Below are 19,766 nucleotides of genomic sequence, written 5' to 3'. Positions count from 1 at the left end.
AGATTTAGAGTCCGAATGTATAAGGGTTAAAGTTCAAGTATGCTTAGAGTCGAGATTCGGAATAAAACAATCATGAAAATAACATATGAGAATAACATGTGAAATAATCATCTAATACATATGATACTTGTTCTTGACACTATGTACTCCAAGGAGTTTATATGGTTTCATGGAACATGGTTCCATTAGAATCGTAACAAGTTATCATACTATAGGATGATATAATCTAGTACTTGGACATATGAACACTAATTCATCATTTAAGATTCGATTATTTGGATTATGTGCTTATATATTACATATATTTTTATACATATTATTAAGTCCAATATTTCAAGCACGAGGTAGAAGATTAAGATCTTCATTTAGGTACCTCTAAATATCATGGAAATCATGTAGGAGGTAGGAAGAGAAAGCTTCCATTTAGGTACCTCTTATGGTTCACCACTACACTTGATGTAAAAACATACAAGGAGGGTCATGAACTAATATCAATACAAGAATAAGAAACATCTACACTATGAGAAATCATCAAGGGATGTGGGGATTTTATGTTGGACAACCCAAGTTAGTCCACAATCACACCTTTATCAAGCTTGAAGCTTAAACACCACTTGTGGGTCAAAAACCCTAAACAAAACAGAAAGTATTTGAGGATTAACCTCTGATTTTGTTTGTCTCAACCTTGTTTTTAAGCCTAACTAACCATAGAAGTGGTTATAAGCATAAGGACATAGGTTTGAGATGAGTTAGACTCAAGTTGAACAAGTTTAGTAAAGATTAGATGAAAATCAGAAATGAACAGTGAACTTTGGAGCCTTTTTGCCGAAGTTCCAGGGACTTATTTACTGTGAAAAACCCATGGAATCGAAGTTAAGGTCGATCCAAGCACATAGGAAAAAGAATGAGCTAAAACGGATGAGAAATGAAGAAGTTATGCTCACTTTAGTGGAGCTTGGTACTTCTGTCCGAACCTGCACTTTCAGCTACGAATTTATGGAGTTTGAGAGAGTTTTGAGAGTGAGATTAGAGTTTGTAAAATGGAAAAGTGGCTGGGATTAGAGTGGTATTTATAGGGAATGATTAGGGTTAAGTTGGGTGAGCATTTAAGATAGTTAGTTGGTTGTTTAGCAATAAAAAAAACAATAAACATTCACACATAGTTGCGGCCGTAATCTGCTGCCTATGTGCTGTTTTTTATTTTTTTGATTGGTCCAACTTAGCTAATGTAGGATATTTATTAAATATGTTGAATAAATAATTCACCCACCATCTATTTAATTGAATGTAGTAACATGTGATTGGAAAATTATAATCAAACAAACATTCCATATAGTCTTGGCAGTTCGGTGCATGGCTGTCACAGCCAACACATTTCCCTTTTTTTTTGTATGTTGCAACTTAGGTGGTACAACATATTTATTAGTTATGTTAGATAATTATTTTACCTAACTTACTACTCAATCAAATATACAATATGGGTTGGGAAATTATAAATACAAAATTCAAAACAGTAAATAAACAACAGCCACAATTTCGGCCATTTTCTTTTTATACATTTTTTTTTGTTTAATATAATATTTGAATATATAACATCAACTTACGTTGATGATTACTATAGTATTATATTATTATTATTAACCACATATTTAATAGTTAACAAGTGTGTATAAGTTATGAGTACCAGTATGTCGAGTATCAGTCGCGCGTATGCATTCGAGATTGGTAATGTATAACCCGAGTATTGCGATACGTATAAGCATAAAAAAATAGAATTTCATTACGATCGAAGTCTCGGTTTTACAACGGTTTGAAAACGAAATACGAAATACAAAAGGAACAAGCTTCCAAAAATAGAAGTACAAGACACGTATTCTAATTACAAAAGGTTACGAAAAAGCGGAGCGTTACATCTATTGCCCACCACGGGGCCGTGTCCAGTGAGCACGGGGGCGTGGCGAAAGTACAGCAGGCGCATTAATTGTAATTGCGAATTACAATTAATGAAGAGAGAGAGTGTCAGACGGGCACGGGGGCGTGTCCAGCGGACACGGGGCCGTGCCCAGCCTTATGTTCAGCCTATAAATAGGAGTGCTTGGTTTCATTTCAACTCATCCCTTGGCACACCACCTCTCTCACACTTCATCCACCACCCACCACCATCACAACACCATCATCCACCACCATCATCCATTGTCCATCATAGAGTGTGTGAGTCGTCTCGGGATCCAAGATTGATCGTAAGAGTTCTTGACAATCAAGGCCATGTTTGCCTAAGTCTCTTACATCACTTGGTGAAGACAAGTGTTTAGTATAATACTTTTTATTTTTAATCTTTTGCACTTTTTATTTTGTTTTGTATTAATGACTTTAATAACTAGTTGCTTATGTTGAAGGTGATCTTTCTTTATCGTTTGTCCGTGGTGTCTTGGCATTATTTTACTGTCTATATAAAATAAAAGATTTTCACCATTCATATCTCCACGGTCTATATGGAGGTATGTTGGCTACCTGGTCGGGGGTTAAGGGAATGGTTTGGTAAGGGTCTTGCCCTTGTTCAGCGTTTAGAGGTCCTACAAGGGACCTGGGTCAAATTTAGTAGGATCTCCTTCAATGCCCATAGGTATTGGATGGCGGGGATCCAAACTCTTTGACCCCCTCATAAGTTAACTACTATTAATACTATAATCCGGCTATTTAGGACTGTATCCCTGCTGACTCAGACTACTTAGCCGAGGGTAACGTCACCGCCAAAAGCGGGGCCTACCATAATTTGCATTAATATCTTAATTCATTATCTCCCAATAATCCAACCCTTTAGGATTGTATCCTTGCTGACTCAAACTACTGGGTTGAGGGTAACGTCGCCTTCAAAAGAGGGGCATACTACAATAACTAAGATAATCTCTTAAACAAGTGCAAAAGTGCGAAAATAATCAAAGGTTATACTAATACACGAGTCGGATCCAAGTGATTCATCTTGTCTATCTGTTTTTATTTTTATTTTAATTTTCAGCATTTAGTTAGTTTTTATTTGCTTAGTTTAAAAATCTTTTATAACTTCTTTTTGATTTGATTAGACGTTGAGGATAAACCGGTACTAAAAGCTCTTGTGTCCTTAGACGACCTCGGTATCTTACCAACACTATACTACGTCCACGATGGGTGCACTTGCCCATATGTGTGTTTAGTGTTAGTAAATATCGTGTTTTATAAATTTAAAACTTGGCTAAAAGTGTAAAAAAGGGCTTAAATATACATCTAAAATATAACACACTTCACGCACATCAGTTATAGATCTAGGGTTTTTGATCAGATGGAAACTCTTTTGTGGTTTGAGAGAAGATGAGAGAATGATTGTGTGGGATTTAGGAAATTATTTTGGTCTGAGAAACAAAGAATACAAAGCGTGTATTCAATTTGCCGCTCAAAAGAAAAATTGGGGAAACAATATAAAGCCACGTGTCAACTGATGAGTTAAGCTAATGACAAGTGGCTAAAGATTATTTTACTTTATTAGAAGTAGTAGATTTTTCATTAACCCTTATCTATTAGTGATTTATTTTAGTATGTTAATAATGTGAAAAAATAAATTTTCTTTTAGCATATGTATTTGATGATAGTATTTATATTTTGTGTGTTGTGAAGTATATACATATAAGTGTATAAATGTTATAAAGTTATTATAAATTTATGATAAAACTTATATGTATGTAATGTATATTTTAATTTATAATAGTTGTTGCATAAATAAAATTATATAATAATTATAATAGTAAAAAATGTATTTGGAAATCTCAATTTATACCTTTTAACAAACTAATGGGTATACCCGACACCCGCGGGTATACCCGGTACCCGACGGGTAATTACCCGACATATACCCGACGGGTATTGGGTCGGGTATGGGACACGATTTTACAACCGGGTATGGGTATGGGATTACCAATACCCGACCCAAACCCGACCCATTGCCATCCCTATTAATGGTTCAGATATCTTTCTGGTTCAGCACTTAATGGTTCAGACTGTTTGTTTCGTGAGCAGATGTCTGAATGGTTCAGACATTTGCCTCTGAATGGTTAAGTTTTATACAGAGTCTGAATGGTTAAAACCTCTAATCTGAATTGGTCAGACATTTACTGTAACGCCCGGCTCTTTTGTACTTTCCATTTATAGAAAGTTTTGTTCGTATTTCTATTTTTAGAAACCTTGTATTCTTGTAATCATTCCTTTCTTCGTAATCGTTATCAAACCAAGACTTGGATCATTAATGAAACTTGTATTTTGTTACATTTATGTTGTACGCACTCTAATTATGCTCGTATGTTTGATTGGTGAATCAATATTGTGCTTGAACGTTATTCTTGGAAACTATGTGCTAAACTTGTAATTAAACCAAACTTATGCATTGAACGTGTTTTGAACGTAAACGATACTTGCATGCGATCCTCATACACTTAATTATACTTGGTTTATGCCCCTCATACTTAGATCTACCTTAAACTATGCTTTGGTGGCAAGAATAGTCATTAAATGCCCTAAAATCACCAAAATAACAAGTCCGGGGGCTAAATTGTAACTTTTTGAAACTTATTTCGAATAAACAAGCCCGGGCGGCCCGCGTGGACTTACCCTGATATCTCAGGCGGGCCGCATGGACCTCAAGTCTGCAGAAAACTTGGACAGTCGCGACCAAGTTCATTTTTGAGCGGGATTTCCTTGTTTAAACCGAGTTTTAGCCTTAATTATCCCCCCAAAACAACCCTAATCACTCCCCTATAAGTACCCAAGGTCCTCCAAGCACTTGGACACTTTCAACACTCTCAAATCTCTCCTAAACACTCTCAAGTTCTAGCAAGAATCTGCATTTTCGGACAGATTCATACCCTTGCACTAAAGTCAGTATAACTTGCTCATTTCTTAACGAAATTACTTGATTCTTCTTCCTACTTGCTTGGATAATAATGGAGTTTGATTCCTTGACTTCTCCTTGGAGAAATCAGACCTGGAATTGCTCTGAAATGGTCCAAGAACTTTCTGTTTTGTTTCATACTCTTTCAAACTTGTTTAAACTTCATCCAACTTGTGTCTAACACATCTCAAGCCTATGTCCTAATGCTTACAACCTCTCTTATAGTTGGTTAAGCTTAAAAACAAGGTTGAGACACTATAAATCAGAGGTTAAAACCTCAAATACTTTCTATTTTTATTAGGGTATTTCACCCACAAGTCATGTTCAAGCTTGGTTCTTGATGAGAAATGATTATGGAACAACTTGGGTTGTTCCAACGTAAAATCCTCACATGATTTGATGATTTCTCTTTATTTAGGTTGTTTGTATTATTGTACTAATCCTAGTTCGTGACCCTCCTTGGTTGTTTTTACATCAAGTGAAGTGGTAAACATTCAAGGGGTTCCTAAATGGAAGCATGTTCTTCCTACCCCATACATGACATCCATGATAACTCGAGGTGCCTAAACGAAGATTCTAATCTTCTACCTCCTACTTGAACTATTGAACTAAGTAATATGTAATACTTAACCTAAATATGTACATACACTCATTCGAACCTTTAACATTAAACTTGTGTTTATATGTTAAAGTAGTAGGATAACATCTAAGACCTAAAACTCTAAAGTATGATTCTAATGGGTGTACTACCCATGAAAACATTCTAACCCTAGCGGTTACATAGTGTCATACAAGGGTTACTAAGTTAAAGATGATTATTTTTCGTATCGTACTTTATTCTACTTTATGTTATATTAAACTCCGAATTTATAATCTTCCGTTGAACGCCAAACTCACACACCTATGTTTCCTCGTGTAGAAGGACTAGGTGCTCCAAAGTAATCCATCACCAAACTTACTCTCGGATCTCCAAGTCAAGACTTGTAAACCGTGAGTATACTCGATCCCTTTTTCCCTTTTACACTTTGGGATGCAACATGTATACCTATTCAAAACAACTTTTATGCTTAAACAAAACATACTCTATCTATGAACGTGACATGAAACTATTGTGAATATTTGCTATGCTTGTATGCTCTATGAACGATTTGGAACGTTATATGCTCATTAACTTTGCTAGCCCACCTTAACAATTATAGCGCTATAGGATTAACGCCCCGCCCGCTATTCTATTGGGTATTGTTAAGTTAAACATTACCACCCCGCTAAACTATTGGGATTAGGCTATTGTATGCGTTGTATTCTTGGGTTTGATCATATAGTACGCCAAAATTGCATTGCTAGTAAATTTATTCACTTAGTAGATATGAGTTTTTATTCTATTATGCTATGTAACCAAACTTGTATACTCGCCTTTGCTTTTGCATTGAACTCTATTTTAATACATGTTGCAGGTTAATTATTGAGATGATATTCAAGACGAAACAAGATTTAGGGTGGACTAGATACACACCTAGATTAATCTATCTTTTGTTGTTATGTTACAATTTGAAACAATGTTGCTATTTTTATTTGAATCTTGTATGACATTTAGTCTTGAAATGAAATTTTGAATTAAATTAATATTGTCACATAGTGTTATGATGTTTTGAGCAATTTGTTCGTCTCATCCCGATGTTTCCGCCATCGGTTAGGGTGTGACATTTACCTCTGAAGGGTTAAGCATTATACTGCCTCTTAATGATTCAGACCTTTTACTGGTTCAGCACTTAATGATTCGGACCTCTTACTACTTCAGCACTTAACCATTTAAAAGTTGTCAAACAACCCCTTTATATAATTTACATCTTTATGAATGAATGCTAATTAGGGTGACATTTTAAGGGGATAAACATTGGGCACACAAAATCACCAACCATTTTCACAGTCCAATATCGGGCCACTAATAGACTTAACTCATTAAGGTCACATCACAATATGACATGACAAGATTCATGATTGCATGCCTGCAAAATGGGCCTCCCATACGATCAATTGGGCTTGACCATCCACTATTCTACTTACACTCAGCCATTGTGTCCTGAGTGAGCTACTTCATCATCAAACAGCACGGATCTGATCTATCTGGTTTCCGATAATTGATGGCAGACGCTTCTTCTTGACGTCAAAGGCCACGTGATGGTGTGGACCGGTCCCGACTACAGTGGCAAGTGGCAACTTCTCTGCACTTCAGGCCGAAAATTGATTCACCAAACATAATTTATCATCTTCATTGCTCTTTTTGATAGTTTTCCTAGTTATTAATCAACAATCGTAGTTAGAAAGAGAAGTAATATGTTATGTTTTTTTTTTTTGTATATTTTGAACACATCATGAACATCTACAATTCATGTATTTGTATCGTAAAAAAATCGTGCATCCTTTCTCACAATACTCATTGATAATGCAGAGACTTAAATAAAAAACATGCATCATTATAATAAAATCATACAAACATTATCTAAAAATAACTCATATGTAGTAATAACTAATAACGTTTTATGTAAATTATAAAATAACTCTTTGTCATCAGAACTTATTCTTTGTCATCAAATCTTTTCTGTCATCTGATCTTACTCTTTGTCATCAAATCTTTTTGTTTCCTTCATTATCAAATCCAAGAATAACAATAGTAATTAGTCACCGTTCAAAAAAAAAAAATTAAATTAGTTATCATTATCATAAAAGTTAATTAAACTTCAAGACTCCATTTAATTCAACTTATAATAATTTGAAGTTTTTCTCGACACAATCTTTGTGATACACACTTTATTGTATTATTCATATATTTAATAAAAAATCATCTTTTAAGCTTATGGTTTCTTAAAATCTATTAATCTATATATATTCTAAAGTTTAGTTATATGTTCTATTTTAAAACCAAAATTTATGGTTGTTTTAAATGAGGTCATTTACATATATCCCCCTCCTAAGATCATTTATTACATATATACTCAACCCATAAAATCAATTACATATTTCCCCCTTTTAAACCATACATATTACATATTTACCCATTTTATTAAAATTACTCCTATTGAATTACTATTTTACCCTTAATGAACTTATTAAATGATTATTACATTTTTCCCCTTTCTAATACCATTACTTACATATTTTATGATTTAATGTGTAATATAATTGTTTACAAATAAGATATTAACCTAATGATATGAATTGTTTTTTTATAAGCCCTACCTATTTTTTTTATAAGCTTCTGCCTCTGTTATGTGAAAATTGAAAGTTTTGCTTATATATAATACGTCATAGCTCTTAAGCATTATTTTTTTTAAAGAGAACAGTCATGCGACCATGGTTTAAAAATTTACTTTTGCTGTAAAACAGTTTTTTCAATATTATTTTGAATGTTTTTAAAGTCAAAATTTATGATGTTATAAATTCAACACTTAAAACAATATTGATTAAAAAATATATTCCAAAATCATAATCTAAAAGTTTACAAATAATGAAATAGAGGTAAATTAGAAGTCTTTAAGTTAAAAAATATTAAATGGAATTCAAAGAGAAGTAATTTACCTATTTAACTTTAACATTAATTCCTGTTTACCCTTTTTTCTCAATAACTCCTTGGAAACTAAAGAGTTTCCTACAACTTGCAATTGCAATTGAATCGTTTACTTTTAATTAAAATTTATTTATTTATCAATTTATCAACTATTATTTACTTCCTTTTCACATTCGCATTCACATAACACTACGTCTACAAAGTTAGATACATCCAGGGTTAAAGAAAGAGAGAGAGGGGCCTGGAGAGAGAGTGGACGGTCGCCGGCTACATTACTCGGTGATCATCTGTTACTCAGGAGATGACGACGAGGGTGATGGGGGTAACATCACCGCTCAAGGGTGACATATAGTGACAATGGTGACGGTAGTTCGCCGGTGGTCAGCAGCCACATCTTTGAGTGACGACTAGGGTTCCGAAGAACGAACCGGGTGATGTGATGGGGTAACGACTTCAGTCAAGGTAAGGTAACAGAGGATCGAAGGTGGTATACGAAGTGTCATCCGCATTTTCCGCCTGCTCTTCTCCTCTACTCCTCCGGCAAGGGACTCCTTATCACTTTTCGAGGTGCGGTTGCTCTATTCCCTGCTATTTCTCTCAACTGGTATGTTTTTTTTCTTTTGTCTTTATCTGATTTAGAGCTTCATACGTCTTTAATAACTGGATGGTTATAAAAAAGTTTCATGCAAATATATGTATTGAATATGGTTATATGCAATTCCTTTAACTGTTTTATGTATTTTGGAATGTTACTTTGATGAGCAATTACGGACCATCTGAAAGATAAAGAAAGGGTTCCGACCACGATTCTGACCGGATGTCGCTTATATGGAGATAGTCGTGCACGATTAGTTGGTTTGTTTGTTTAAATACTCATATACATCTCGCCTCTGATTGGGTTCAGATCTTTTTTATTCGTGTCATAGGTCTGATTGCAAGGGTTTTTTCTTTTCGTATTCTGATTTGGTTCAGGTACGTTTTTATTTCCAGTTTGTTTAGTCGCATTATTTTGAGTTTTGATGTAGAAAGAGTTCGTGGAAATAATAACATATTCGGTGGTGTCACAAATGGATATTTTGCTTTCACTGAGGAACACCAGTAACCGTGTGGATACAGGTGCATTGCCTCCGTTTCAGTTCAGCTATTTGAGAAATGTGAGTTTCATACTTTCATTGGTTTTCATTTTATTTGATGTATATGAATAAGAATGCATAATCATAATGTTTTAGTTACTAAATTTGTGGTCTCTTTGTTCTAATTGTGGAAGAATTGTTGTGCTCTGCTATTTCTGGTCTAATATTAGTTGTCTTTTTCCTTGCCTGCAGAGGAAATCATTATCTGAGTTTTGGCGGGATTGTCCTATTGTGAGTATATATTTTAGCTTATTTAATGATTTGTTTATTTTGTGTTGATTTATTTCATGATTTCATCCTGTTTGTGGCCTTTTAATGAATGAGAGCTTTTTTGTTGAATGTGTTAATGAATGGCAAAGAAGATTGTTACTAACAGATCTTTTCATTTTTTTGAAGGTGGCTGATAATTCAAAGGAGCATAATTGCATGCCTTATGAACATTATACCGCAACATTATTTGCAGTATGTTCATATTATCAGTATATTTGTATTCTATCTTCAAGAAATACAAGCAACTAACTTCGCTTACCATTATGTTCATCATTTGTAAACTGGCTTAAAATAATCAGCAAAAAGGCCTTGAAGGAGAACCCACAAATAGGAGTTTAACTCACACTTCATGGGTATCTCATCAAGCAAAGGTCGTGAAAGGCAAGGATGGCATCCTATGCCGGCCAAATCTACAAATTTGTTGTTGCTACTCCCATTATTCATTCAATGGTCTCATTCACACTTGATCACAATAAGGTTGCAAATCATACTGCTATAGTACTATACTATGCCAACTCTACAATATAAATTTTTTAAGCAAATAAGATGAATAGCTTTTGGTATGTACACTTTGACACCATATATCTTTCACTCATTGTTGCATTCTAAATCTTAGGTGGTTCATGACGAGTGCCCACCTACCGAATAAAAGAAGCAAGTTAGTACACAGAGTCTTCCCTCGCCCAATTAACCTGCTTTGCTTCGCTCGCTTCCATTTTGTTTCTATACTTTATTGGTCTTATAATACCTTTTGTTTATATTCATGGTAGTTGTTGATATTTTTACTTAGCGTTAAAGTTTATGTATAAGAAATCTATGATGTTAATAATGGCAGACTGGTTGTAATCTATATTGTTACTGTTTCATGTTTCTTTACGTGCATACTGCAGTCGCTACACTCATAAGTTAGTTCACTTAAAAATTTGTTTATGTGTGTTCATTTACCTTCATTTATCTATGTTTAAGTTCGTTTAATAGTCATTTCAAGTTTTTAGGCTGTTACAATTTAGTCTGGTTTTATTTAATTTATTGTAGCATATTGTAATATGATTTAAGGTTTTCATATGATAGTGAGTTCTCTCAATGATTTTTATGGGTTAGTCATGTATGGAGAGTCATGCGTGCACATATGTTAAGATATTTGATTTGACTAACTCATAGCCGTTGCTTATGTTTACTTGCTTAAACCTGTTGTAGACAAGAAACTACTAAGGGGAAGGGCGACTACATGGGCATGCATTAGCGGCTGAAGATTTCGTGAATTATTGAATAAACCGGAAGCTTTATGAACTCCTTTAAGTTTTTTTCCTGTAATGTATGTTTTTAGACTTGGCATACAAGTTTGTTCTTAAACACATTCCGCAAACAAAGTTTCTTGTGCTATGCACGCCTTAAGTTTTGTGTGGCTGGCTTATGGTACAAGCTCTTATGACGTTTTGTATGGCTTCTCTTACATTGTCTTTTGGCTAATCACCTTTTATCCATGCATAAACATTTTTCCCGAACGCACCACAAAATGAAGGACACTAACTGTTGGTCATGTCGTGCATCGCACGGGCCTACCCTCTAGTTATAAAAACAATTTAATACAATATGTTTTATACTGATATTGGTGCATTTATATTATATTATAAATATTATTAAATAACAAGTACCTAAAATGCACCGATTATTAGTTGTCTGTGTTATACTTCAACAATGAACAAAAAATATCCTAATCGTTAATGAACTGAAAACAATGAACATCTCGAATCAAAACCTTGAATCGTATTTTGGAAAAATATCTAATAATTGTGTCAAAAGCCATGTTTCCTATATAATAAGTTAATAACGCATTCGAAGCCAAAGTGGAAGGGGGGGAATAATAATTAATTTTTTTAATTAAAATTTAAAGGTAAAACTAGTATTAAGCCCCCCGCGTTGCGGTGGGGGCGTAAAATCATGACAAATAGCACCAAGGCCACAACACCGCTAGCGACCACCAACACTGAAGTTGTGACGTGTTAATGCGGAGAAATTAGACCGAAACATAAAACATAGAAAATAATAACTAAGTCGATTTAGGACCCGTGCGTCACGATGAACCTATCAAACGGGAAAAAATAGACGACCATAAAAACGTTGAACCACACACGCACGTTGCGTAATGTTAATTCGCCAAATTTAGAACGAAACGTAAAACAAAACGTATAAATGTTGAACCACACATGAACGTTGCGTCGTGTTAACTCACAAAATTTAAAACAAAACGTCAAACGAATTTTTACGAAATATGAAAAGTATAGGGTACCAAGTTGAAAGTAAAAAAAGTTCTTAGGTTAAATTGACAAAGATAAAAAGCTTTGGGGTTAAAAGTAAAAAACCAAAATAGTTTTAGGTTAAAAGTGTAATTATATCAATTTTTTTTGAAAATCTCCCTAAACCTAGAGTACAACTACTCTATGCATCAACATGTTGATAATTTATAATGGATAAATATTAAAATATTAACACATATATATACACGACAATGCATTTGATATTTATCAATCTTGCATTAATACTTATAGGGTTGTGTGGCTGCCTAGACAGTAATTTATTTCCTATAGAAGGACCACTCAAAGAAATTAATATAGCTACTACTATGAAGAAGACTTTTGACACAAGAGGAGTTGCTCTATTGCTTGCGATTATTCTGATCATTCATGTTGTTTTGCAAGCTGAATCTGCACATGATCAAGGTAAACTTAAGTTTAATTTGTTGTTTCCGTCAATGTTTAGATCAAAATGCAATGGTGGTTGAGAAAATATAAATATATTGATTAAAAATTTACGTGTAGGAAATACATTTTCCGGTAGAAATAGAATGCTTAGAAGGGTTTCATTAGCGCCACCGCCCCCAAAGTTAAGAGGAAATCCGCACTACAAGTACAAGCCATATCCGCCAAAGCGATCCCCACCTCCACCACCATCATATACATAAACGCCATATCCCCCTCCACCTCCACCTCCAACACCATCAGCGCCTTAATTAGTCAAGATGACCCTTTGAAGTGTAACCAAAGCTCGGCAATATTGAAATCTCCTAGTGTTTGAATGTCCGTGTTGTGTTTATTTTCAATGTGAAGGTAGAAATACTATTGTAAGATCCTAACCAATAAATCTGTGCTTGTTTTGAATCATAATAAACTAGTTTAATACCCATCTGATGGACGGGTTATGTTAACGTATTATATAGTAACAACATGAATGAACCTACGAACGCAAAGAAATAAATTGGGTCATACTACACAGTTATATGAGTAGTCTCGATTTGGCAAAATCCACGGTAGTGGACCAAAATGTGCACCCAGTAACCCAGGGGAGCCCAAATAGATTTTGTTCAAATTTTGAAGTTAATATAACAAACTAGTGTAGATATGGTAATAATAATATCTTTTGATTAATAAACCAGGGAAAAAATCAAATATGAAGTTTATTTTGGCTAGGAATGATAGGAAGCAATATGATTATCACATGTGGCAACATTTAAAATAAAGAGCAAGGGTATTCTAGTCAATCGTATCCTTTCTTCTTCCTTCTTCTCCCCAGTAACATCAAAACCCACCATTTTCAAAACCCACCATCTTCAACCTTTCCTTCACTTTCTATCTCAATAATCACTACATTATAGTGCGATTTTCGTCAACAATCAATGATTCAAACACCCGATCAATGTGTTCTTCAACTTTTTTGAAGAAAACCCAGTTTAATTTCATACAAAATCTCGTTTTTTCTCATGATTTTGAAGATAATCACTCGATCCGTTCGATTCGATCGCTGATAAGTGTTTCTATCATTCAAATTTCGTTAATCGTTGAAGAAATCGGCTTCGATCCATGTAAAAAATTCTTTAATTTCAGTTTTATGATTTGGGTTTTTGATTTAGTCGTTGCGTTTTACGATCTTGGCGGGGGTCCGGGGACAGCGCCCCTGGTAGCAGGGTCCAAGGGGCAGAGCCCCTGGCAGCTCGGAAATTTTTTTTTCCGATTAAACTGCTTTAATAAAAATGCATCAGAAAATTAAATTTTATGTAAATTGCCTCTGGAAAACTGCATTCGTATACAGTTTTTTATCTCTTGCTTCCTAGTTCAGACAATTCACATACAAAACTGCATTCGTAGACAGTGTTTCTGGTTCTGTAAACAACAGGTTCTGGTCATTGCGTTTTAGTTAGATTCTGGTTCTGTGAACAACAGTTTCTGGTTTTGTGAACAACAGTTTCTGGTCATTGCGTTTTAGACAATTTCTGGTTCTGTGAACAACAGTTTCTGGTCATTGCGTTTTAGAAATAAAACATTTTTGAAGTGTTTTTACTCATTGCGTTTTAGGTAAACATATTTTGATGTGTATTCAGTTCATTGCGTTTTAGAGAGAACAGTTTCTTTTGTGTTTTTAGGCCATTGCGTTTTAGAAATAAGACATTTTTATGTGTTTTCTAGGCATTGTGTTTTAGAAATAAGACATTTTTAAGTGTTTTCTGGCCATTGCGTTTTAGAAATAAGACATTTTTAAGTGTTTTCTGGCCATTGCGTTTTAGAAATAAGACATTTTAAGTGTTTTGGGTGCATTGCGTTTTAGGTAAAACACATTCAGTCCATTGCGTTTTAGAAAGTACACTTTATTTTGTGTTTTTAGGCTATTGCGTTTTAGAAAATAAGACATTTATTTGTGTTTTCTGGTCATTGCGTTTTAGAAATAAGACATTTCTTTGTGTTTTTGGTGCGTTGCGTTTTAGAAAAAGTCATTTTTTTACGTTTTTTTTCATTGCGTTTTACGCAACTGGGTTTTCTCTATTGCGTTTTACGCAACTGGGTTTTCAAAAAAAATTTTCAAAAATATAGTAATAGTATACTCGTTTTAAAGATAAAAAAACGCTCGTTTTTTTGGTGCAATTTTTATAAAAAAATAATGTCGTATGAAAAAAGTTATTAACGTTTAAAAAATTGGGGGGAATTGGAGGAGAGAGAAACTATTGTGGTGGATTGACTAGAATGCCCTTAACAAACCCACGCGCCTCTTTTTTTTTTTTTTTTTGCTTCAATTTCATTTATTTAATCTTAGCCCTTGAATAACTAAATGGATGGTCAAGAACACTTCCTAACCTTCTTAGCCAAATAAACTTTCTATTGTATCTCCACCCTAATAAACCATTTTTAATAAAGATAATTTATAAGGTTAAGCTTTAAGATTGTACCAGGGGCTAGGCATTTAACATTTTTATAAGGGTCTGGTTATCCACACATCCCCTAAATTTATCCACACATCCCCTAACCCTATACACCCCTCATTGCCCTATACGCCTGAAAATGGACCCACCTGATAAGCCCCTCATTGCCCTATACGTTTACTTTTTGGTTACTTTTTCACACATCCTATTAATTGTCAATGATTGGGTGTCAGCCAATGATTGCCCAATCATTGGCTCTTTTGTGTGGAATAAAATTGGGGGGATGTGTGGGTTTTCATTGGGATGAAATATTATTTAAAAAAAACTTTATATATATTTTTTTTAAATTGTTGTTAAAATAAAAAAAAATATAAACATTTATATTTATTATTATTTATTGTTATAAAAGGAAGGTATATAAATGTCATTTTTTATTTAATATATTTAGAAAAATGGCAACATTTTTATTAGTTAATTATTATTATAAAACGTCAATACTTTTTATAATTAATATTATAAAACTTCTACATTTTTTATCAAGTCTTAGTATAAAACGTCAACTTTTTTTAAATTAGTATTATAAAACTTCTACATTTTTTATCAACTCTTAGTATAAAACGTCACCATTTTTTTTTAATTAGTATTATCTGTCAATCTACATTTTTTTATCAAGTGTTATTATAAAACGTCACCATTTTTTTTTAATTAGTATTATAAAACTTCTATATTTTTTTATCAAGTGTTATTATAAAACGTCACCGTTTTTTTAATTAGTATTATAAAACTTCTACATTTTTTTTATCAAGTGTTACTATAAAACGTAAAATTCTCTATAATCCAAAACGCAAATGTAAGTGAACATTGTTTGATAAAATAACACAGAACACAACACTTTCATACAAAATGTAATACAATACATAGCCGAAACCCTAAACCCTACACACTAAATCGCTAACTATTACATATTATTACTTAGATTCACACGAACCCGTTGTGTATCTGAATCAGGTTCTCAAACAAACCGTGAAATCGAACAGTTTCTTCGTACAACTGTGGCTAATGGAAATGCATGAAAAATATGATGAAGAAGTTGATTCTCGATTTGATGAACCTGTTCTTATGACAAACCCTTCATCAATTGAGATTTTAAATATAATGCAATGTCGTGAGTTGGGAATAGAATCGGTTATTTCATCGCGCGTCTGAACCGACTTTTAAACCGGACGGAATCTACGAAGAAACTGTTCGATTTCACGGTTTGTTTGAGAACCTGATTCAGATACACAACTGTCTCTTTGCTTCGTCCACTAGAACTATTTGTGTATGCATTCTTTTGGTAAAACCAAAAGAATGCATACACAAATAGTTCTAGTGGACGAAGCAAAGAGACAGTTGTGTATCTGAATCAGGTTCTCAAACAAACCGTGAAATCGAACAGCTTCTCCGTAGATTCCGTCCGGTTTAAAAGCCGGTTCAGACGCGTAATGGTATATGGTGGTCACGGAACTACTAGGCGTCGGTAGATACCGGTGACGGAACTGCCGCGCGTCGGTAGATGCTGTCAAGACTACACCGGGTGACCTGACTATTGACGTTGGATGATGCATCCCCCACCGCCAAGCACCTCACCCTAGACCGACGTCCCGGCGCATGAATCTGAAATATGAACGCAGTGCACTTCTCCATAAAAATTACGTTTCCACCACCGTCAAAACACTGACTTTCAATATCCTGTTAAAAAACATAGAATTATAGTGTTAGACTCGATATTAGAAATTATATTGTAAAATATAACAAACAAACAACACCACCACCACCACCAACACCACCACCACCACCACAGCCGACCACCCACCACCACCATAGCCGACCACCCACTACCACCATAGCCGACCACCCACTACCACCACAACCGACCACCCACCACCATAGCCGACCACCCACAACCTAACCACCACCAAAACCACCATCCCAACTACCACAACACACCACCACCACCACAACCTACCACCCTCAACCACCACAGCCTACCACCCACAACACAACACCACCTCACCACCGTCAACCACCACAACCTACCACCCTCAACCACCACAACCCACCACCTCAACCACCACATCCCACCACCTCACCACCGTCAACCTTAACAAACCAACAACAAAGCCCACCACCCACAAACACCACAGCCTACCACCCACAACACCACAACAGCCACCACTGACTACACAACACCACCACCACCACCACTGTCAACCACCACCTAACCACCCAAAACCACCACAGCCCACCACCCACAAAACAACACAACCGTCAACCACAAAAACCCACCAAAATCAGAGAAAAAATGAAAATTAAACATAAAAATACAGAATACGAACAAACCTTAAATACTCCGAGCGTATGGAGCGATACGAGAGCGATAACAATACGAGAGACAAAGAATCTGTGCGTGTGTGTGTACTTCCGGATCTTCATCGTGTGGTCCAACGTTGGTCTCGTGTGGTCCAAGAACTTTTTGGGGATCTAGTTGGGTGAATATCTGACTAAGCATGAGCCTTAACCTCCGTAAATTAGTTAAAGAAAGGGTAACCGGTTACTTTTTCTAAAAAGGTGTCAGTGTATACGACCGTATAGGTCAATGTGAGGCATATACACTACCTAACTTTTTTTATACGGACCTCATAGCACTATGTGAGGCATATGTATTTACTTTTTCTGAAAAAGTGGTTGGATTTTGTACTTTATACGCATCTCATTGTGCTATGAGTGGCGTATTGATTCTTTTTTTTTCTAATATTACGTACGAGAAAGTGTAATCCATATCCATTTTTACATTCACAATGGTTATGTGTAGATGTGGAAGGCAAGCTGGGATAAAAACATCTTGGACGGATATTAATCCTGGGCGTCAATTTTACACCTGCGTGCAATTGGTATGTACTTTAAAAACATCTTGATGCAATGGTTGTTGTAACTTATGCATTATGGTTTGTATAGTGGTAATGATATATATTCATTCGCCTTCGGTTTCAGCGTTCTCGGTGCAAATTCTTTGCGTGGATCGACCCTCCCATGTGTCCTCGGTCAGTTCAAGTCATCCGAGGTTTGATGGATACGAAAGCATTACTTGAAAACGAAGTCAAGTTTTTGAGAGAGGAGGTTCGAATGTATAAAGAGCAAGTAGCAGAAATGGAAAATAAAAATCCAAGGGTCGTTCTTAATAGGGACACCTGTTTGATAATCTGTTGGATTTTGTTTTTTTTGTCCGTATTTGTATTTGTCGTTAGCCGTATTTAAGTTTATGCAACTTATGTAAACGAATGTAATGACTCTCGTATTTTGGTTATTTAGCGGAATGTTATGTCTTGAGAGTTTATGCAACTTATAATAATAAAACATATGCACATTTAAAAAAACGATGTTATATCTTATGAAATGAATTTGTGTATTAGAAAATGTCAAATTTTTTATTTACCAATTATTATAATGTCTTTAATTATTGGGTACACAAAACACGAAACACCGTTTTATATTAATACACAAAACATGTCATTTTAATACAAAATGTAACGACTAAACCCTGAACCCTAAACCCTAAATCGCTAACTGTTACATATTGTTAAATTCTTGCAAACTGTATCGGTTATTCAGATCTCTATTCGGTCACCATATTGCTGCTATCAAGTTTAAGGATGCGTTCCATGGTAAACCTTCGACCTGATCTGGCACTCCCTCGTTGTTGCTGAAGAATTCTCAGTAACCGGTTCCAGAACATGAAGAACCCCTCGAGGTTGCTGATGCAGAAGCATTGTCATTGGTAGAGGTGGAAGAACATTCCAGTTCACCCTCACAGTCACCGGTAAATATCTACATCCACCGTCACAGACTGTGGGTGCAGAAGCATTGTCGTTGGTGGACGTTCCGGTGCATGAATCTGGAATACGAATGCAGTTAAGCGTTTGAATCTGAAATATGAACGCAGTGTACTTCTTCATAAGAATTCCGTTACCACCACCGTCAAAACACCGACTTTCGATATCCTGTTAATAAAACATATAATTATAGCATTAGACCCGACATCCGAAAATATATTGTTAAAAATAATAAATATAATAATAAAAATAACATATGCACATTTAAAAAAAACGATGATATAAGTCTAGACCCAACAAACGTGTCGGGCTGGGAGTCGGGTAGGGTTACGCTACCACCACAACCACCACCACCACCACCATAGCCGTCCATCACCACCACCACCACCACAACCACCACCACCACCACCACAGCCGTCAATCACCACCACCACCACCACAGCCGTCAATCACCACAACCACCACCACCACCACAACCACCACCACCACAACCATAACCACTACCACAACCACCACCACCACCACAACCATAACCACTACCACCACCACCACAACTACCACCACCACAACCATAACCACTACCACCACCACCACTACCACCACCACCACAACCATCACCACCACCACAGCCGTCGATCACCACCACCACCACTACAGCCGTCAATCACCACAACCACCACCAGCACCACCACAACCACCACCACCACAACCATAACCACTACCACTACCACCACCACCACAACTACCACCACCACAACCATAACCACTACCACCACCACCACCACCACAACCATCACCACCACCACAACCGTCAACCACCACC

At 35.5% G+C, this 19,766-nt stretch overlaps 2 long non-coding RNA genes across 2 annotated transcripts; both read left to right on the top strand.

Annotated features, from left to right (window-relative positions):
* Positions 1 to 9,149: 9,149 nt before the first annotated feature.
* Positions 9,150 to 9,939, top strand: LOC118484684. The gene is made up of 3 exons (XR_004873962.1): positions 9,150 to 9,452; positions 9,571 to 9,634; positions 9,806 to 9,939. It is a non-coding gene; the product is annotated as an uncharacterized LOC118484684 (long non-coding RNA).
* Positions 9,940 to 10,300: 361 nt separating this feature from the next.
* Positions 10,301 to 10,733, top strand: LOC118484683. The gene is made up of 2 exons (XR_004873961.1): positions 10,301 to 10,360; positions 10,500 to 10,733. It is a non-coding gene; the product is annotated as an uncharacterized LOC118484683 (long non-coding RNA).
* Positions 10,734 to 19,766: the final 9,033 nt, after the last annotated feature.

Source organism: Helianthus annuus, chromosome 12 (assembly GCF_002127325.2).
Source record: "Helianthus annuus cultivar XRQ/B chromosome 12, HanXRQr2.0-SUNRISE, whole genome shotgun sequence".
In the NCBI taxonomy this organism is placed as follows: Eukaryota; Viridiplantae; Streptophyta; class Magnoliopsida; order Asterales; family Asteraceae; genus Helianthus; species Helianthus annuus.
The sequence above is the reverse complement of the archived record's forward strand: the minus strand, read 5'-3'. Positions and strand labels throughout refer to the sequence as shown.